Source organism: Helicoverpa zea, chromosome 24 (assembly GCF_022581195.2).
Source record: "Helicoverpa zea isolate HzStark_Cry1AcR chromosome 24, ilHelZeax1.1, whole genome shotgun sequence".
Taxonomy (NCBI): domain Eukaryota; kingdom Metazoa; phylum Arthropoda; class Insecta; order Lepidoptera; family Noctuidae; genus Helicoverpa; species Helicoverpa zea.
Genome location: NC_061475.1, coordinates 1,061,566 through 1,069,562, shown reverse-complemented (window position 1 = coordinate 1,069,562; position 7,997 = coordinate 1,061,566).

Here is a 7,997-nt window from a genome sequence, read left to right as displayed (position 1 = left end):
GATATAATGTTCTTTACACTCAATAAGTGTCTGGGTTTCACCTGTTTACATGTCAAACGAAAATGAACCTTATAATTTAGGACATAGAGTAGGTATTTCAGTGAGGTACAGTTAATTACGATTTCAATTTTAGTATAATTCGAAGTGGCTCGAAGGACCAGTCTTGTGTGCTATCCACGGAGGAAGGATAGATAGCGGAGATGCCATAAGGATGGTAGGTCAGGTGTCTTCTTGTATCAGTGATCAGTTACTAGAACTTTGGTTCCTTGTCAAATCAGAACCAATTTGTCAAAGATTGGTCTTGATAAATTGGTAATTCTATTTTGAAAATAATGGTCGGGTTCCATAGAAGGCGTGTAAGAGCGGAGCTAGTAACGTTCCTCGTCCCCCGAACACCCGCATTTTGTCGCGCTACTTTCTTAGCAGATTTTGCGTTATGACATCTCCGCTAGTCATTTTGTTCTCCATGACTGTATCTTTAAGCCAGGTTTATTTTCTGTAAGCTAGTTATTGTACCAAAAGACCAGGTTATACTTTGGTGTTAAAAGGAGTTTTGGTGCTGATTAAATTATTTAGAATAGGGGTTTTTGTTCTGCGACTGTGTCGTTGGTAGCTTATTCGCTTAAAGTAAAGCTGGCTTTTTGATATTGTTTTCTGAGGTAAAAATAAACTGGCTTATTCACTGGCTAAAAGAGGGGCCAATTATATTTTAGTTTTTGCTACCATGTTGGCCTCAGGAAACATATTTTTGTATGTCAAAGGCGGATTTGTGTTCACTCTGACACTCTTTTTAAGTGATAAAATTAATAGGTACATCAGATTAATAAATATACATTATTAAAACATGTGCTAGAAGGTCTGATAGACAGACAAAACACAGGTGCTCAGCTGCATCCTTTTAGACTGGATACCAACCTCAACATTAAGTGAAAAAAGGCTAGGAAAATAACGATGTGAAATAAAATAAAATGGTGGCAATATATAACCTTTTTCCGCGAAACTTTATAACTTACACATTAAAACCACAAATGCACTGAAATGACGCATTAAACGCCGTCTGACTGTAAAGGGCCCTACAGACTGTCACAGGCTACGTCACGCCGCTGGCAGTCTAATCCGACCGTTACGCGATTACTCGAGTTAATACCCGGCTTTAGTGTGAAGTACCACTTAGTGTGCCTGATGAGTGTGTGTAAACAGCTTTATAATTTTCGCTCGTCAGAATTTTAAGCTTTCTTTTCTGCGGATTATGTCTATTTATGTCTTTTAGGCAATGAGGATCTGCCTAGCCTTTTCCCAACTATGTTGGGGTGCCGACCCCAACATAGTTGGGAAAAGTTCCAGTCTCAACAGATGCAGCTCAGTACCTACCAGTTATTTAGAAGGAGCGACTACTTATCTGACCTCCTCAAACCGCAGTTACTTCGGCAACCCCTGGCAAGAATAGATGCCAGATTCTTCTGACTACCAGCAACAACTGCCAAAGACGTTCAAATAACAACCGGGACCCACCAATTTAACGTGCCTTCCGAAATACAGAGGAACTCATCAAGACATCATGGTCACCCATCCACGAACCAACCGCACCAAGCATTGCTTAACCTCGTCATCGATCCACCTGTTTTTTATCCACGAGCTAATTTCAGCTTAAGTTACTTCTAAAATTGTTTTATCTGATCTCATTGTTAGCTAAGATTAGATTTAATAATATTATATCTTCTATCATAGCCAAAGTAGACCGAACACAGTTGGTGACCTAATTTAAATATTTGATATACAAGAGCCTAATATTTAACTTTAAATATTATTGTAGATTTTCAAAATATTATGTATTTCTGCTGGTATGTTTTATTAGTCATCTGCCTTCTAGGATCCAAGAATAAATTATATTATTTATGTGTAAATACGGAAATCTGTTATGAATGAAATGGGCTATGTATACTAAAATAATTACATACATATTAGTATAGATTTTAAAATAAAATAAATAGATATTTTACAGGCTGTCTACATTTACAAAGTAAATACTATAGTATAACTTATGTAACCTGCATAAAACGCCTTCCTCGGTATCCATCAGGGCCCATAATTGTGTCATCTTTTTTTATATTTCCTACTCTGTGTATATTAAAATGAAAACCGAAAATCACAATCGTTCATTCAAACTTGGCTGTATAACGGCACTTTTTAAACGTCAGAAATTTCCAAAAGATAGATTAAAGAGACAAGAGAAGATTATTATGAAATGCAATAAACTATATACATGACATAAATTCTTTGATACTGCCTTGAAAGTAAAGGTGAAACCGTATGAAACAAGTAGTATATTGTAAGCCAAATAATTACTATTCCAATAGCATCCCACGGTTCATAGATAACTTCGAACGTATCTGATGTAGGTAATAATAAATTTATTTGGTTCGCATTTATCGTTTTTGCTGACACTACAAAAAGCTCACGTACGAGATTTCTATCGGTTTATCTAATGTTCTATGTTTTATGCTATCTCTACATATTTATATATAGCGTTAGCATATTTGTATTTTGCTAAAATGCAAATTATGATTGTTTGTGTTGCTTAAAATAGCAAAAAGGCTGGACTGGGCTGGACTAATGCAAATGCAATTTTGTATGAAGAAGGACAACTTGTTCAAAATTATTGTTATGGAATAAAAATCAAAGTTTTTTTTAGTTAGCAATTTCGAAACATCAAGCTAGTTGCACGGTCCCAAGAGTTAATATCATGAAGAAGAACCGGCAGTAAACTCCATAGAAACTCTGTTAAAATGTGGATGAAGATGAAATTGTGGGAAGTAGGTTACAAGTTTATAAATAGGAAATTTTAGATAGATATACAATCAAGATACGAAGAGACAGATAGTGGTCTTAGAAAGGATTTATTAGACAAACTTCAAAGTACTAGCTTTGAGGGAATTCTACTTTATGACGTAAAATACCTATCTATTAAATTTAATTAAATTGCCTATTATATTGTCTACGTTTTATCTTAAATTGGCAATATTCAAAATCTTGTTGAGATAGACTGATGTAAGTGTTTCTTTGGTCTAAATTGAGTACCTACTGCAAAAAAACAAACTTTGGCTTACTTAATTCAACACAACTCGAAAATTTTGTGATGTTCCATAAAGAAGTAATCTGGTCTAGACATACATGGTTGTGTCTGTCTGTATTTCGTGAAATCACGCTAAAACTAGTGAACTGGTTGAAATGTTTGATATATACGTATATCAAACATTTCGTCATAGTATTTCGTATCAGTCATAGTCTTTGTATAGGCTATACTTGTCGAGTGCTCGAAGTCATTCCCTTAGGAAGCAATTGACACCGCTTGCAGTAACTAGTTCCAAATAAAAATATCAATAACTATTTTAACTGCTTCAACTACCATTAACACCTAACAAAGCACTTAAAACCAGCTCCTCACACAAAAGAAGCAATGCATATCAAACATATACATGGCATAAAGAACTCATGAACGCCAACTTTAAAACGCCTTTAATTTCTCACCTCGCCTGCAAAGACCAAACTGTTGAAAATAACAAGCAATTAGAGCTAAAGCGACCACTATAACTTGGCACGCGACGGAATAATTGTGGAACTGAATATTTCTTCGGTGGATCTCACACTACCATAGGCTAACTACGGCCAAAATTGTGTTTTTGAATCTTATTGCAAGTGCAAGGGACCGACTTCCGAACTTCCGGGATTGTTACCACAGCCATGGTATAAAGGTCTACAAAAGGAACAATTTGGTTTTTAGTCTACCACTCCCTTCCCAAGCAGCTACTGCGATTTCAGAATTTAAAGTCCTGGTTTCATCCAAATATTTTTATCTACATTTACTCACTCATTAGTGTCCAAGATATACCTAGTAAGTCCATAAAACATAGAAAAAATCCATTGTTATCTGCCTAACCTGCAATCGAACCCACGTATACTTAATAGGCAGGTCCTATAACCACTAGGCCACTAGCAGGCATCGAAAAGGCCGCCATTGCCGTATTGAGTTTCCAGTTTCGTTCTCATGTCTGAGAAACCGACGCCACTCACAAATGCCAAGTGAAATTGGTGTGAAATCTGACGTCACTGAAACACGGCATCCTGCAGTAAAGGGCAAATCGATATCTGAGGAAATACCTTGAATAATATCATCCCTGTTAGTTGGAAAGGAGTTTGGTAGAGTTAGAGGTCTTTTGGAAGATTTTATTTAGGGAGTTTTGATTATGTAGTGTGAAGCAACATCATTTGCTTAGGTATATGCAAATCGGCTTTAAGATTCATCTGAATACCAGAACGACCTTCTGACCTCCTCAACCTAGTTACCCAGACAACGCAATACCCTTTGATAAGACTTTAAAGTACCATGCCTTTCAAAAGCAGAGCCATCCATCCAGAGCATACCCATCTAAGAGCTGACCGAGAAATGCGATGCTTAAACTTAAAAATAGATCCATGCGAAAGTTTCTCCGCTACCTTTCTAGAAAAACCTCATCATATATTCCAAACAAATATTTTCAAAATCCATTATAACTGCGCAGTAGTTCGCGTGTTTTCACCAGTAACCATCGAATATGCGAACTATATAGTCAAGAACATTTATATACATGTACATAAGTAAGTATATAAAGATATTGCATTGTCTTCCAAGTCATAAATCTTTGCCGTTTTATCGTTTCGTGACTCCATTTGGCAGTTTTTTCCAATATATACGAAGTCGATTCCAAGTTCCTCGAATTGGATGGAAATTATTGTTGTAGGTCCAAATAAGTCGATACACTTATATTGTGAAAAAAGTATATTGCAGTCTGGGTGATATTTTGAGTTAAGGAAACAACCAGTGATTTTGGTGATGATGTTAGAAAAATTATATCTGTTATAGTGTCTTTAAATCACTTTAGAAGTATAATTTTTTTATCACGGGATAGTCAAAGGAAAAATATGGATTAACCCACACATAAAGTAATACTAGACCATCAAGGCAGTTTCCAATTTAAAACTGAAGAACAATGTAAAGAAGAAACAAATGGGTCCTAACAATGTGACTATTTTGATGGGCTAATCGGCCATAATGATTACTAAACAAAGTGACACAATCCTTATTATTTCCTTTGTAAACATCTGACAGGTCTGTCATCTGATGTTTTTGTTTATGTTTGGGAACAAGGATGAGCGTTGATGACCCATGAAATATTAAGGAAGGTAAACGTAATAATGTACCATGTCTTAGTACGTGTGCAAATGAAAGACAACAGAAGATCATGACACACAAAAATTCGAATTAACAAAAGGAGAAACAAAAGATAGTTAACAGAAGAGGTAAGAAGAAATATGTAACACTCACATTAAACGGCCTTTACTCATCATAATGCTGTGACCCTATTTGAGACAGAATCCCAGACCTGATTTTTAAAGAAAAATAACAAAATCTACTATCTTTCATAAAAGTAATTCTAACACTGATCTCTGAAACGCTATTGGTATTGTTTCTGTTCACAGGCTTACGAACACCAATACTAAACTATCAGAAAATCTTTACAGCATTACATAACTTCAGAAACCATTCCAACAAGTCACAAATATCCAAAACCTGTCACATACCAAAGAAAACTCACCAAAAATCCCATCACTCCATAACACGAGCCATTTCACCAAAACAAGGTATCTCCAATTTTCCAGATAGCAAAATATCAGAGAAAAAAAAAGAACAAATACTAGAGGTAAATGTACGTATAAATGTATTCCACCAAATGTATGTTTCGCGTGTCGTGGAACCATTTGATAGGCATATCACGAACTAAGAAGCTTTAAGACGTGCACTGCAAATCACTGTGTTTTACACATTTGGTGTATCGTGTCGGTATTTTTGGGAAGTGCTTTTTCAACGGTGTTAATGGTGTTTTGCGTACGTGTTTGACTTTTGGTCTTACTGCGTGTGTATCTGACTTGGTTGTAGTCCCTATGTAAAGTAGGAAGATGTATATTTTTAGTAACGCATCGTGTGTCGGATAATTTTGTTCAAAGGACCAAAGTAGACATAAGTATGAAAATGTGACTACTTGGCTCTTTTCAGTAAACACCTTCAATTTCAGTTTACAACTACTTAAGTACCTACCTTAATTTCAAGCACTTACTGTTTCTCGCGGTTTTGTCCGCGTCCCGGAGACCTTTTTTCCGTACCTAGATAAAATATAGGTAACTCATTTCACCCGGCAATAGTGTAGCATCCAAAAAATGGAATAGCTTCACTAAATGTATCTCCTTCTGCTGTTGGGTGGTTCAACTCTTATCTTCGAGGTCGCTCACAGTCGGTTCGCGTTGATGAGGCTTCCTCTGAGTGGCGGGAACTCGCTGCGGGTGTTCCTCAAGGTGGCGTTCTCTCTCCATTACTTTTCTCCGTTTTTATAAACGCCATCACTAAGTCACTAGTTTCGCATTACCATCTCTATGCAGATGACTTGCAGCTTTATCAACACTTCAAACTTGAAGAGCTGCCGAAAGCAATTGATGCCATCAATAATGATCTTAGAAACATAAGTCGATGGGCTAAGGATTTCGGACTTCTAGTCAATCCTGCCAAGTCACAAGCTATCATTATTGGTGGCAGATATTTCCTTAATAAGCTGTCTTCTCCACCACCGGTTTCATATGATAGCGTTGCCATCCCATACTCCTCTGCGGTCAAGAACTTGGGGGTAATTATGGACTGTCATTTATCCTGGGGTTCACACATTGCGGAAGTAAGCAGAAGGGTTTTTTGCTCGTTTCAGTCACTCAAACGTCTCCAGAAGTTCCTGCCTTTTCCGACAAAAATTACTCTCGCTCAGTCGCTTCTTCTACCTCTTTTAGATTATGCTGATGTCTGCTTTCTTGATGCGACTGAAGAACTTCTTGACAAACTCGAGCGTCTGCAGAATTTGTGTATTCGCTTCATTTTTGGCCTCCGGAAATACGACCATGTGTCAGAATTTCGGAGCCAGCTGAAGTGGCTGCCAATTCAGCAGCGTCGAGATGCTCATATTCTATCTTTTCTCTTTTCTCTTCTTCATAATCCCAACGCTCCGAGCTATCTTCGAGAACGTTTTGAGTTCCTTGTTCCCAGAGGCAAACCCTGTCGCTCCTCTGTATCTCTCCTAGTCCGTATCCCTCCTCATACTTCGAGCCGTTATGATGGATCCTTCACTGTGCGCGCTGTGAGGCTTTGGAACGCTCTGCCTCACAGTATACGTGAGAGCAAGTCGTTAGATGTCTTCAAGAGACGAACTAAAGAACATTTCCTGTCAACATGACCTTATTTGTATGTATGTATTTATTTATTTATTATATTTTATGTTTTATTTATAGGTATATATTTTATGTTATGTAGTTTCATCTTTGTTTTGTTTAATGTTGTGCACTTTAAATTTTCTCTTCCCTATCGCATCTCTCTATCGCTCTAAGGTTTGCTGTTAGAGAACCCAGTTCTGGGTTAAGCTCGCCTTTGTACATGTCTTCTCTGTGTTGTGTGTGTTTTTTTTTTTATATGTTTTTGTGTACAATAAAGAATAATAATAATAATAATAAGCCCCGCAGGGCATCTGAGGCGGATGACGGGGAGTAGCGACCCCGCGGGGCTATATATCCGAGTGCTCCAGGGAGAGTATACTGTCCCCCATCTCCGGCTTGCCGGAGTGAAGCATGACGGGGGATAGGTCTCCCGCCTCTTGGCTTGCCTTCATCGGCCGGTCAGAGTGGAGTCGCTAGAGCAAGGTTAGTCCTGCTCGGAGGGTAGGTGCCTCGTGGTAAGTGGCAAGTGGGCCGGTGATGCTGGACCCACAGGGAGCGCGTGATCTGCGTTTAAAGTCCGCCGAGGTATCCTCACCCTTCTCAGCCGCTCATGTCCCTGTTGCCCTCTTGTTGCTTTTCAGTGACTGATTCCCGGGGGCCCAGTAAGTGAGTTGGCGAGTCTCCACCTGCCATTTTAACATGTATTTAATACA